This window comes from Haliotis asinina, chromosome 12, assembly GCF_037392515.1.
Source record: "Haliotis asinina isolate JCU_RB_2024 chromosome 12, JCU_Hal_asi_v2, whole genome shotgun sequence".
In the NCBI taxonomy this organism is placed as follows: Eukaryota; Metazoa; Mollusca; class Gastropoda; order Lepetellida; family Haliotidae; genus Haliotis; species Haliotis asinina.
Window position 1 is genome coordinate 46846359 of NC_090291.1, and position 15054 is coordinate 46861412.

A 15054-nucleotide genomic window follows, 5' to 3' on the forward strand; every position below is an offset into this window, starting at 1 on the left:
AACAGAGCCTCAGAATGTGTCTTTGTGCAAGAAACTGGAGAGTGGTTTCATTAGCTTGATGAAAAGAGACAGTTTAGTGCTACAGAAGAGCAATATGCCACCCAGATTGATGATTACTGCAAACATTCAAAGTGAAAGCATGGTTTCAAAATAAACTGAAAAAAATAATAAATAAACAAATAAAAAAATACTTGCCAGTTAACAGCAGCTAGGATAAATAAACCTTGTTTATAATGCTGCGATGCAATGAATGAAAACAGATCACCTTTCATGTAACACTGACTGAATAAACATGAAAACAGTATTCAAGACACAGAGTGCAAAAATAATCTTAAGTGGAATGTATTTCTTTCAACAAACTGTGCAATTTGATTATGATACCAAGCATGGAGAAAGTGCAATACCAACGACAATAACTTATTTATTTATCACCATCATTATAATCTGATGTTGGTATTATGGTAGTGTCATTTGTACCTCTGAAGTGTAAAACCATCCAAAATATAAGGTTTGTATGGATGAGTGACTTCTTTCTCTACTGTGAGGAGCAACATGAGCATACTATAATATTGTGATAAAGTCGTTCATGCATGTATCATATCCTTACATAGTACTCCAACTTCACAGCCCTCCAAACAGTGTACTGCTTGTTATGGCGAATTAGTCAGCAAAGAGCCAATTACAGTCTTATTTACATTGTACAATTGCAATTTCTTGCATAAAGTCAATACAAACCCCTGGAATGACGGCAAGGCATATAGCCTTGTTTGGGGAGTCTAAACACTATTGTCTAACATCCCCAGTCTCTATAATTCAACTTAAACTTAAACAGTGAACAGAATTTGATTTACTATTGCCACATAATAAGGGCTGCCTACAATAATTGAATGTCCAGACAGGTCATAATACTTAATCCTGTTAACTGTACAGGCAATAAATCTTGTCAACACATTTACTAGATGCATTGAAGGAGATAATCATATTAAACAGATCTGTTCATACATAAGCTAAACCTTAGTTGGTCTAGAGTGAAGTATCAGTTCAATGTCAGCCCGTTAAAGGTGATGATAAGATTAACTTATAAAATATGTCAATACAATTTACAACACTATCCAGACATAACATTTGTGTCACTGAATAGTATGTCTGGCAGATAGGTTCTTATGAAATTAGGTTGGTATATATTTGAAATCTACTCCTGAACATGCTTAAACTATGGTAATAGTTCCTATCTGTATTTCCAACTGTCTGAATCCTACTACTATTCATCAACTGTTGTGGATCTATAATTAATGATGAAAATATACATAAATGTTGCATCATGATTTAGGTGTGAATGCTACCATGGCAGCAAGTAGATTTACACTTACATTGCAGTGTGGGAGTTCTGATTTACGCATCTAGCAAATATCACAAAGTCTCTCCATCAACTCTGGATCAGAGAAACTGGCACACGTGCAATGATATATGCTTCCTCAATAAGAGTCTGAAAATAATTCAGATATCCACAGGCCTTCAAGAAGCTAATAGCTGGGTGAGTGAGTGAGTGAGTGAGTGAGTGAGTGAGTGAGTGAGTGAGTGAGTGAGTGAGCGAGATAGCGAGATTTTATGTTTTTTTAGCAACATTCTGGTTACATCTCAGCCTGAACTGGGCTTCACACATCTACACATGTTAAGATTTTAACCTGCACCACAAAGCTACCTTAAACATATCTTCAGAAGCCAAATAAGCTGGACAAGGGATGATCATTTTCTGTACCAAAGCTTGACAAAAGCAAAACAACCTACCCTTGTTTCAGAGAACATACGCATATCCCAATGCAAATGCTTTTCACAATGGCTGACTCCTGACAACCCCCAAGTGTTCACCTCTGTCACCAGAAGTTGGACAACAGTGCAGATCTTTGTGGTGGCATGTAAAACAGACCCACCTCCATGGTATACCTTTCTGCTGGCTTCAATGCACGTATGACACTACTGACATACTTCCATTCATCACCAACAGTGGCATGCCGCTGCACAGTAAAGAGACAGGGTAGATTTATAAAGAGACAGGGTAGATTTAAAAAACTGTGTGGTGGGGGGCAGATAGCCTTGCCCCCAGACTGTACTGAAGGCTAAGCTCATAAATGAAGAGTAGGGTAGGGGGTGAGTGAGTTTAGTTTTATGCCGCACTCAACAATATTCCATTCATCACCAACTGTGTCATGTTGCCAGATGGTAAAGTGACAGGGTAGATTTAAAAAACTGAGATAGGGGGTAGATAGCCTTGCCCCCAGGCTGTACTAAAGGCTAAGCCCATGAATGAAGAGTAGGGTAGGGGGCTGAGTGAGTTTAGTTTTATGACGCACTCAGCAATATTCCATTCATCACCAACTGTGGCATGTTGCCGCACAGAAAAATGACAGGGTGAATACAAAGAAATATGTGGTGGAGGGCCTTGCCACCAGGCTGTACTGAAGGCTAAGCCCATGGATGTGGCGTAATTCCAACCATTTTGAAAAGGCAATTCTAGATAAGCAGACAGCAATTCTAAGGATACAGTCTGAGAAATATTGATATTTTTTAGATATTATGACATAAAACATTAACTATCACCATAAGATTTGTGCAAGTCTAGTATGAAGATTAAACATAGATGGAACTGATTTACGCAAACTGATTTTACATTGCAGGGAGAAATATTTCAGTTCCACAAAAGTCTGTTTACATTAACTCTGGTGAGTTATAAACTCAATTTACAATATCCAGGCTATTGTGGCCATTGAAATGTGAAAATATAACAAAATAATATAAGTTGAGTTTGGGTAAAACCAATCAACAGTTGTGTATGATCTACCGTAGGGCCTACACTAATTATCAACTCGATACAATCCCCAATTCTGTATCATGATTAAAACCAAACACATTTCCAAATGCAGAAGTCTGTCATGGATCCAAAGTAAGGCCTCCGAAGTAATCACCCAGCACATTTTCAAAGAAAAAAATACAGTAAAAGGTCTGAAACAAATAAAGCGAGTGCATGTGCAGCAAGTGACTGTTGCAGCAAGCAATGTATGTGCTCTCATTTTCTTGCAGTCTCCAATGAAATGTGTCACACAGAAACAAATATGTCTAACAAAGCCCCTCAAGTCTAGAAAATATGGCAAGTCTAGATTTCCATGGTTTCTGAAAATGAAGAAAGTCTCAGAGCTCCTTTTCATTATATATATTTATATTTACAAGCTTTTTTTCCATGTAAAATATGTTCATTTCAGAGACTAGTTGTTAGTCTACTGTCATACAAGTGGCTATTTCCACATAAGGAGTATTTCATAGTCTAGTGCTGTCCGATAGGTTTTTCTTCAGCAGGACTCTTTGTATCATTTTGTCAGTCCACAATTCAGTCAACAACGCCTTATATATCCCTACCAGTAATCCCTGTAAAGAATGGCAACTGATTTCTTGAAGCTAACTGTTGAAGCATTGCAACCTACAGACCACTTAATCTTTAGATTACAACTAAAGGCCAGACTAACTTTATTTCTTGTTTTATGGATTTTTGGCCTAAGAAAACTGAACGTCTGGAGGGGAAAAAAATTAAAAATAGAATCATAAATCAACTAATATTCCTTCTAAATTCCAAAGTACTTTCGGCACTTTATCAAATGTTGATGGGGGAAAAAACACTGTAAAAAATAATTTTCCTGTCAGTTTACAATTTTGGCCAATAAATACATTAGAATTTTATTGTTTACGCGGGGTAGATTATTATATTTTTTTCTTACCCTTGAGTAAATATGGCAGGTGGATCCGTAAAACAAGAAATAAAATTTTCTGGCCTAAAGGTTACGACTAGAAGTCCTAAACTTTCCGCATATTATGTTTACTTACAAATACTCACCCAATTCTCATTAGTTAAATTTTACAACACCAGGTTGTGGTGAGGGGAAAAACATCAGGCCTCATCAGCCAATTCATACAAATAACGAGAATGTTTTCATAGTTTAAGTTTACTCCAGATGTCTGTATTATTAGTAAACCTGTTTCTCTCCTCATAAAATAATTACATGTAATAGGATTTTATGAATATAGACAAAGCCAAACATGAGTAACCTTGATGACAGTCACTCTGTCTGATGCAATTCTCATGAATGAAAGTATCTGTCACAGTTGAGGACAAAATCTCACAAATCCTTCACTACCAGACTGACGCTATCAGAATACAAGGTGCTGGGTCACGTTGAGATCTGCACGTAGTCTCAAAGGAAGTGATGTCTGTGCTGTCTCACATGCTGATGCAATATTTATTTTTTCAAACTTGTCGAGTCAGTTACCATGGTTGTTGACCAAGCATGTGGCTGTGTTAATTACAAACAGGATATTAACCTAACATACATAATAGGTTATTGTCAAAATATCAGCGTAGTATTATCAAGCCCATAATATGATTTTCAAACATTTCTTAAGTTTTAAAATACACGTGTCTTGGTATTATGCCTAGGTAATATCACAACCTCAAATTAAGATAAACAAAATAACAATAATTTTATTAAACCAATAATCTTATTGGTGTTTTTTAATTCAGTACACAAATTACTACAACCACAGATGCCATACTACCTGAACTTAAATCCTCAAAAGAAGAAAGAAAAATCACATATCAAATTTGTAAAATAAAAGCACATATTATCCTGACAATAGAACTTAAATATCCAAACACATATCACTCTTGAATGATTTACTAGAAAAACTGAAACATAACACTCAATAATCCACACTATCTCAGCTATTTCCCTATATAACGTTAACAAGCCCTATTTGCGCTATTATTAGGGTAATGTGTGAATGAGACCTAACAGTAAGGGGAGTCTGCTCTTACCTTCAGACCTGCATCCCACAAATACGGAAAGTGTTCAAAGCCAATACATTTATGGAGCTCAGGTAATTCCCTTAATCCTCAGGACAAAATATATCCTGTTTGAGAAGCATGCTGTCTTGCAGGACGATACGACCTTGCACTGACACGAATGTCTCAACACGTAGCTTGTTCCCAATCACAGCCTAGCAACAGGGCTAATCAACGCACCCGTCAGATATCCACTGGGTATAACGTAACCTGATCACTATGAATACGCAGACTCTGTGACAATTAATGAAATAAGATTATGAGATTAACTAAAGCAAGCATAGAGGCATGACTGACTGGCTGGCACGCTGGCTGACTTCTGACATAATAAATAATCCTTGATCAGAACTGTTACTGATCAAAAGTTAAGCACATGTGAAACCTCACACTAGTATTGTCATAAACCACTACATTAATTACAGTTACTGTGATCACAAGAATCTGCTAAGCCACAAATGAGGGATCTAACAGTGGCTTGGATAATCCTAATCTTGGGCTACTGTGAAGGGACAAGGGCACCGTTAATAAAACAATGGCTTAGCTTAGCTATATGTTAAAGCTTTATATTAACAGTTATTTACTCTAGTCCACTGATGTGTTGTAATCACCTCCACACTTCTGGATATCTGGTATTTCACGAGTCTGCCTAGACTAATGCTTAGATTCTGAATACATATCATTTTGGATGACAAACTTGCATTGCAGAAAAGGGCCATACTGTGGGTACTAAAGGGCTGTGAGACAGACTAGAGTCTGTTTGGCAGTATGATCAGATTCATTTGAGAGGTCAAGAAATAATTATTTAACTGTCTCTAAAAATAGTTTAGAATAGCTGACAAAATGATAATACCAGACCTTAAAACATTAGTGAGTGAGTGAGACAGTTTAGTTTTACGCCACACTCAGCAATATTCCAGCTATACGGCCGCGGTCTGTAAATAATCGAATCTGGACCACACAATCCAGTGACCAGCAGCATGAGCATCAATCTGCACAACCAATGGCATGTGTCAACGAAGTCAGCGAGCCTGACCACCTGATCCCATTAGTTGCCTCTCACGACAAGCATAGTTGACATGGTCGCCTTTTATGGCAAGCTCGAGTTACTGAAGGCCTATTCTACCCCGGGACCTTCATGGATCTACAGCTAATGGAACAAAGTCAGAAGTGGTTAGGCTTTTTTTCAGGATATTCAACAACACGCACCTAAAGTTTAAAACATTAAGTTAATATCAAAGAAATTACTTTTAGAAATGTTTCTTCATACAATTAAATGAGACCAAATTTATGACAAATTTCTATTTTTCATTTTTCATCCTGTCTAAAAAAAAATCAATTTATAACAAAACCATTCTCAAGTTAAGATATCTTCAGAATGTTTTCAAACATGAAACAGTTAACCTGTTTTGTTCAAGTCTTGACATGCTTAGCCAAACACATGAAATTTTAAGTTTTAATCTGTGAGTCATATGAACACTTTTAGAATATTTTCTATATCACTGCCATAAAATGAAATTGCCACGTTTAGTCCTTAACTTGACAGATCTCTTGTATGTTATAAGCAGGACCTACATATTGCAATGTACTTCGGGACAGGCTGGTCAGCTGGAATATCTTCAAACTGGTATCACAACAGTGAAAAATGGGGTTTGGTGTAGACAGAATGAAATGTTCTAAGGACAGGACAATTTATAAGCATACAAGAGCTAACAAGAGTCACCATAAATTGATCTTACAAACCATTCCACACTTGAACATATCCATGAAACACATGATTGGTTGTTGTTTTAGGCCACACTCAGCAATATTTCCAGCTATATGGTGCCAGTCTGTAAATAATCGAGTCTTGAACAGACAATACAGGGATCAACGGCATGAGTATCAGTCTATGCAACTGGGATACAATCCCATGTGCAACCAAGTCAGCAAGCCTGACCAGCCGATCCTTACACAGATGGGTTTACATCTGGCTATGGTAACAGAGCACAGTACAATCACATCCTCATGTAGCTATACTCACCTGTCACACTTGGTCTACAGGTACAAAAGTGACCCCTGTACAGAGATGGGTTTATATCCTTCTATACCCGTATTCTATGATATCAGAATGAGGTGCAGTCACGTCACAAGCTGTCCTTTACCAAGCCTCTCACCTGTCACACCTTGTCTTTCAGGTACTAAAGTGACCCCTGTACTGAGATGTGTACACTGGTACATACATCCTTGTGTATCCTGATGAAATGCTCTTCAGTATTACAGTTAGAGAAATACCTCCTGTCACACTCATCCTTGTCCTACACTCAGTGGTGAGTGTAAACTTTCATATGACCTTCATTTCTTGCGTCCTTCATCATAGCTACTCAGTTTAACCACATGTCTTATCTAAAATATCTTGTAAGTAATGAAAAGACCATGCTTTTATAACTTGGTGAAATTCAAGACAGAGTTAATTTGGGATTATAGTTTTGAAGCTGAGTACAAATTCTAGCATTCATTGAGTGTAGACCCATTTGGGATTTGAAGTAACATTTTCAGAGTTAGGCACCTAAATTGCCAGTAGCATGTCAGCAACATGGTCCACTCAACCACCAATCCCTTCAGTTCACTCCACACGATCACAACATTGAAAAGCTAGCTTATGCAACAACTACAGATAAAACAATGAAATACACCAGCTGTAGTGGCATGACCACTCGTGGGACAAAACGCTACACACTCCAGCTGCCTGAAAATCACACAATTTAGGTTGAGATAAAAAAAAAAAATGTGCTATTGTCATAGGCCCAGTGTCAACACGTCCAAATGAAAAAAAGTCAAGACTGACTACAAACGTACTGCTTTGTTGACAAACCTTATGGATATGGGCAGGGGGAGTGGGGGAAGAGAAAGAGAGAAAGGAGAGAAAAAGATGACAAAACAAAGATGTTGTCCATAACGTTTGTCAATATTGTACTTCCCAGCTTCTCAAAAGCCACTGAAAGAAGCAAACTGTACCGCTTCTCCCCTTCTAAGTGCTGTTGATTCCGAACCAGGAACGCAGTCAGTCTGAATTGGGAAAATAATATTTGACCACTTGAGAAAGGCGATACAGTCTGCTGGGGTTACTGGGTGTGAGTCACGATGACTCCAGTGTTCTTGATTATAGACACTCAAACGTGGGACATCACCAGAGGTGTTTATAAATGGTCTCATAAACACTGTAAGCTTGAGGCTTTCCTATATGGACAATTTCCCAAATTTGTCATATTTACAATTTTAATTGAATTCTGTATATTAACATAGTCTCCTCATATTGTTTGCATGTCATTATGTTACATATGATGAAATTGTTATAATGTCCCTCATTCATATGTGAAATGTATATGTATTTCTATATCTTTCTACCTATAGTGTACATATTTCATGGAATGCTATGCAATAACATCATCTTATCTACGGTAGGCTGAAACTAAGGCAATGGTCAGGCCGAAAGCCACGGTCTGATTTTCCACATTCTTGTAATATTTAATCAGTCTCACAGACCCTGAAAAATATTCAGTTTACATTCCACTAGCAGCTGCAATCATGTAGTCTCTGAATATATATGATTTTGACTGCAACAAATAAACCCACTGAAATTGAAAAGTTGCCCCAGTGAGGTGGGAGATTCAGACCTGAACCTGGGGAAACCTACACTTTATTCAGGGCTTCAGCATTGCAGGGAGGGCTGCTAGCTTGTAGAGAAAATAATATGGTTCAGGTAGTGTGAGACAGACTAACAGTAATGCTACAGCTACAAATACAGAAGTTCAGAAAATCTTTCTGAATCTACTTCACTAGTTCTTCATAGCTGGTAGTGTCAAAATGATATAGAGAGTAAGCATCTCTCTTGGTGCACTGCATGCAGGCAATTTCCAGTGTTCTCCACTATGACATAGCCTGATTTTACTCATGGATCAAACACTCATTTGTCTTTGTATTAACATTTATCATCTGAGTTAAATATAAAACAGTTCTGGGTTTTACACTTATCACAAGCATACCTGTTTCATAAATTGCACAATAATGTATCGTTAAATATTCTCGAAAGGTGTATCAAATCTTCACAAGGCTTGACAAAATGGACATTTAGTATTTTTAAGTGTTTGAAACACATGATGGAAAATTTCTTAGAATTTGTCAGGGCCTGAAGAAACGTGTTTCATTCTTAGAAAACACTATACGTTCATGACATATTGGTCAGCCCTTCAAAGTAGGAAGTTGCGTCATTTACAATGGATGTGACATTTGCAAATCCATTTTGCACAATTTCTAAATATAACAGAAACAACAGAGAACCACATGTTCTTTCTTGACACTTAGGTGCAACAACAACCAATGTTTACTTCAATGATTGCTCACTGAACCAATCATGAATTGTGAGATTTTAACCTATTCCCAATTTTACACGCAGGTTGACAGAGCCCCAAAAAGTGCTGATCCATCAACATAGAATGAAGATTACACACATGATCTGATCAAGCATCATTGTCAGTAGATACATATTGGAAGAGGTGTCCATATCATTTCTAAGGACCAGCAAAATTTACTCCTCAAAATATCTTTCCATAAAGGTATTATGAAACATCCACATGCTTTCCCTCTTTAAAATTTACATCAACTGAGAACAGCAACATTGCATTAAGATCCCTTAATGATTGCGTTCAGCATACACAATGACCTAACTGTTATGTGGTACTGCACACTCAACAATATCTCCTTCATCTGAAGGGTGTCATGTCATACGCATCAGAAAGCCAGTCAAATACTTCATGCATGGTCATGAACTATCAAATCACTTCAATTAAAAATTACCCAACCATGTTCAACTTCTTTCTGAAACATAATGACATTATTACATGCCTAGCTGCCTCTGTGTGGATAAGTTGACTCACACTGGGGTGTGTAGAGAAGGTATACAATGGACTCCTGTGGTAAAACAAATTGATGTGGTGGAGCATGTATCACACCATATTATGTCTGGAGAGTGAGCGTTTACAGTGGAGGGACAAGATTTAAATGATTTGGGTTATGCATTTCATTGATAAAAAAAAAATACCAGAATTTTAAATTTTCAATTTTGTACGTACCAAAGAAAGAATGATCCCCAGTATAACCTATGTTATATCTGAATTTAATATACTTTAAAAAGTATCCCTGTTTTGGCTCTCTCTACAGTTGGTTAGAGTGAGTGAGTGAGTGAGTGAGTGAGTGAGTGAGTGAGTGAGTGAGTGAGTGAGTGAGTGAGTGAGTGAGTGAGACTGCCATAATGGTGAAATTAGAGAAACAAATATGTACTTGAAAAGTCTTCCTGAAAGTAACCTTTTCAAACTTTTTTAACTGACCCTAAGTTTGGCCAATGCAAACAATAAAAGAGAACCAACCCTTGTCATACAAGTGACTATCAGAATATATGTAACCTTCTGCCTAACTTAACCTTGAATCAATTTAGCTCTTATTTTCATTAAACTGATAGGCCTAAACATCCTTTTTTGAAATTACCCCAAAAATTAATATTGAGAAAAAAAAATGCCCACATTGCTACTGCGATGCTTGAATGAGAAAAGCTAACTGGTTTTATACAATCTGCAGTCACCTGTCACGTCAGCTTCGACAATTTGCAGTGACTGAGGTGAGGCGCCATTGTTGACACTTGGTCTATTCATAGATCTGCAAGCTAATCAAACATCACATGTTAAATGAGGAGCACTAACATGTCATGTTTACATGTTGTGCAGTTTTGTTGGCGTCTGTGAAAGCCATTCATGCTAGAACATTCAGTTATTTTAAAACACGCCTTGGAAAATAATATTACAGCTTCATTAAAGTGTCAATACACAAGAGAGTCACTCTGTAACATTGACAACCAGCTTGAGTGTGGTATGGCAACAAAATGTCTCGTGTGGCTGTTGCACAATCCTAGATCATGGAGTTGATGGTGTTCATAAATTTACAATGTTTTTCTTCCATGTAACAAATAACAAATCCCAATTAGATTCTAACGCATGACATCCTCCCGAAGTTTTTCTTCCTATTCTGCAGCAGTTTCAGACATGATTGTGCACAGATGACTTACAACCAACCAAGATATTGCTTTGATTGAACCCCTTGTCCTTTTGATTATAGAGCTGGAACACTGTAAGGCATTAAACAAACTAACCAAATAAACCAACCTCTTCTTTAAATTATATGTGTGTGTGTGTGCGTGCATGCGTGCGCGCACGTGCATGTGTGCATTTTCTGTAACAGCAATATTCCAACACACTCAACAATATTCCAGCTAAAAGATGTCAGCCTGTAAATAATCAAGTGTGCACCAGGCAATCCAGTTACTGATATCAATAATCCAGTGCCTGGGTATGACGATGTGCCATCAAGCAAGTCTGACCAGCTGATCCACCGAGTCACCGCTACAGGCAACTTGGCTCCAACTGCAATCAAGAATCCAAAATAGGCAAGTACATCAACGATCTTTGTAACAATATTAACCTGTGTACAGAGTGATTGGATTGGCTTTTACACCACTTACAGCAATATTACAGCAATATTCCAGCAATATTCCAGCAGGAAACATCAGATACAGGCTTCACACATTGTACCCATGTGGGAAATCAAACCTAGTTTAAAGCAATCACTTACTTAATGTGTTAAGGCAACCAACCACAACCCCACTAGGACAGAGGATACCCAGCGAGGGACACACACACACGATGAGGGCAATCAAATTTAGGTGTTCCACGTGACAAGCTACACCAAGATATCAGTTAAAAGACAAAATATTACTATCGTCAGCTTCTTCTTCATTCCATACACAATGATTCTGGGCTTTTCCTTGCCCTTTTAAGACGTCAAGTGAATGCCTAAAGAACCTCAAGACATCAGTTTCTGGAGGTTAATAGTTCTATTACTCATCGAGGCATCAAAGAAATCAATCTGTTGAGGAGTAAAGGAGTATACAACACATACAAATATGTTATTTCCCCTGAGGACAAGTAGTGTAGCAATCATTGAAAGTACACAATAAACAATCTTACTCCGTTGTCATGGGACACGTGTTGTTTGCCATAATTGATTTTGATGTGGGTATGCTGTTTAAATATCTACTTCCATGCTACTATGCGCTTGGTACATTATGAATTTATCATCATAGATCGATATAGATCATAACGATCAGTAATCGTAAACTGAATATTGATCAACTATCGATAAATGTTGGAGTAGCAATAATTCTGAAGAAAATGAATATACTTCCCCCCACTGGTAAGTGGGGACATGCTTATGCAATTGGCTTACTAATGGAACAGTGTCCTGAACATAATGTAGAAGCAGCCTATCTTTAAAAACTTAACTTGTGCAATTGCGAAGTCTATCACATATATCATAATCAATAATTCTGTTTTTATACTGATAATCTTCTTTCAACAATATTCCCAATCCTTTTAGGCAACCCTAACATCAGCACAGAAGTTTCAAATCACCATCAACATAAATATCCTTAGCTGCACTGAGTATCATATAGTTTCAGTAATGTTGAAATCCTTGCACTATCCCACATGCACACGCTAAAAGGGATTCTGTCAACATGGGCAAACTGATCTTCTTGTTATCAGAAGCTGGAGTTCAACAAGTTGTGACCATTGGAATGCTAAGGTTATTGAGTGCAAGGGACTCCTTCTCCACCATCCATTGTGATCTATGGCACAGCAATACAGTACATGTAAATTTGTAACTCCAGTATTGCAATATATATATACATTCCAAGTTATATTGATGAAAAATAAACTGTTCAAGATCCAGTTCATGAACACCCTCTAGTATTTACTGGATGGTTTTGAACTACTAATGCTTCACATCGCCCCAAACTTAATGTCTTCCCAACAAGATCCCATCTCTGATATCGGATCTAAAAACAAACAATTAACTGTTATGAATCACTTGCAGAAAGGGAGAGAATAGAAACAAACCTATAATGAAACAATAGTAGTACTAGGGCATGAATTGTACTGCACTTATTTTGGGGGCTATGCATCATATCTCAGCCTTATCGTTTAATTACACTTCTAATCTTCATTACCCTGATATGAATCTACTTCATATCTTGTGTTAATGAAACATGGTTGTGCTCTATATCGGTAGGCATGACAGGGTTATCTCCCGTAAGTTATTTGTGGAGGTTATGTTTCAGTTATGTTAAGCGGTTTAATATTAAACCTTACTTCTGACCATGGATTTTCCACTTCACAGTCATGTAGCTTAGTTAATGTTGTTTGTAAATTTTAAGTTTTTACTTTACGTCACAGAACTTGTCATTAAGCATTTCATTAGTGATAAAATGGCTGTTCATTATGATTTTGTAATTTCTCAGTATGCATTTCCCATTGCCCTGTTTGAGGCCTGTATGGGTTGGGAGTGATTTTTACTCTGCACAACATATAGTGACTGTTCTTACTTACTCAGCAGTACACCATATCTAGTCGCATGTATATAAAGAATGAACACATGTTCTATTAAATAGCAGTATCATGCTTGTCATAGGAGGTGACCAATAAAATCAGGTGGTCAGGCTCAATGACAGCATGTCATCATATCCCATTTGGGTACATCGATGCTCATCCTGTTGATCACTAGATTGTCTGGTCCAGATTTGACTACAGAGGGCAGCTATATCGCTGGGATATTGCTGACTGTAGTGTAAAACTAAATTCACTCTTTTACTAATATCTCAAGGCAAAACTATTTCAGTTACAATGAACCATCCTGCTATTTGTTTGGGTTTGTTGTTTAACAAAGCACTCAGCAATATTTCAGCTATGTGATATTGGGAACTGATGACTTATGTCAACCAAGTCGGCGAGCATGACCACTCAATCCTATTAGATGCCTCTTACGACAAGCAGAGTCGCCTTTTGTGGCAAGCATGGGTTGCTGAAGGTCTATTCTACCCAAGACCTTCATGGGTAGTCTTGAGATCTTAACTAGATCTAAACTGTATCATTTGTACAAGCTCATTGTGTGAAGAAACTTTGTTCCTTTTTTCACTGCAAAGACAGAAATTATATTTTGTTCAGTAGTAGCCACTTATTCATAATACATGACGCAATTCTTGAGTAAATCAATAAAGCAAGCAATAGTGATACTATCACCTCTCAACTTCTCCTGTTCCTTGATATATGCCTTCAACATATGGAATGATGGCTCTGGGTAAAAAATAGATGAATGAATATGTTGTAAATCTACTATTTTTGAGCTACATGTATAACATGAATATGATGATCCAAAGTTGATTTGATGAAGTGATTATTATTCCTGATGTAGAGTAATAACTCAAGGTGAGCAAGGTCAGTATATGAATGCAGAGCCAAAGGAAAGTGTGCGAGGCAGGATGTGATGTCTCAGTTCATTAGCACTGTAATCACTATAGCCAATACATATCGACAACCAATATGGAATTACTTGAACATATTCTGGCATCATCATTGGTGGGGAAAGGATGTGCAGTTTCAGTTGCATTGATCCAGTGTTTCATTTATTCCACATGTCATCATGATGACTACTGGATTCTGTGGTGGATAGTATCCAGGAACTCCCTTTTATCCTTAGCACCCAGTCACATGCTTTTCAGTTTTGACCAGAAGCTTCTCTTATCCTTGGATTAGGCATTCAAATGAAGGTCATGCCAAAGGGCATCTCTGCTGAGAGGTCTGTATCTGTTTGACCTTGTTGTCAGGGCTGGTGGAACCACAACCTGCTGCTGGTATTCTGATTTAATGTTTGATCAGGTTGTAAAACCTTGTAAGTATGCCAGTATCATACCATGATGAAATCCTTTGTAGACAAATATCAAGAGCTTTGAACATGATTATCCATGTCTACCTGTGAAGATCTGGGTTAGAATAGGTCTTCAGCAACCCAGGCTTGTTGTAACAGGTTATTAATGGGATCACAAAGTCTTAGTAAAATCACTGACTTGGTTGACTCATGTCATCGCCTACAAGTTACATAGACAGGTGGTCATCATGACTACTCAGTTGTGTGGTCCAGATTCATGTTGAGACCAACATATAGCTGGAATATTGCTAATGACCTTGCCCAAGGTTGATCACTGGATCAGATGAAAGTAGGTCAATAATTATTTTATCATATGACAC

General features: G+C 37.5%; 1 protein-coding gene across 3 annotated transcripts in view; it reads right to left on the reverse strand.

Moving 5' to 3' along the window:
* Nucleotides 1-15054, reverse strand: part of LOC137258359 (b(0,+)-type amino acid transporter 1-like) — a 115390-nt gene that overhangs the window by 37452 nt on the left and 62884 nt on the right. Inside the window, exon 1 of one of the 3 annotated variants that reach the window (XM_067796015.1) lies at nucleotides 4862-5021. The exons of the other annotated variants lie outside the window; for them this stretch is intronic. The gene's annotated coding sequence lies outside the window, so the exon portion shown is untranslated. Of the gene's footprint in view, nucleotides 1-4861; nucleotides 5022-15054 lie in introns of those variants that run through there. 3 annotated transcript variants of the gene reach the window in all.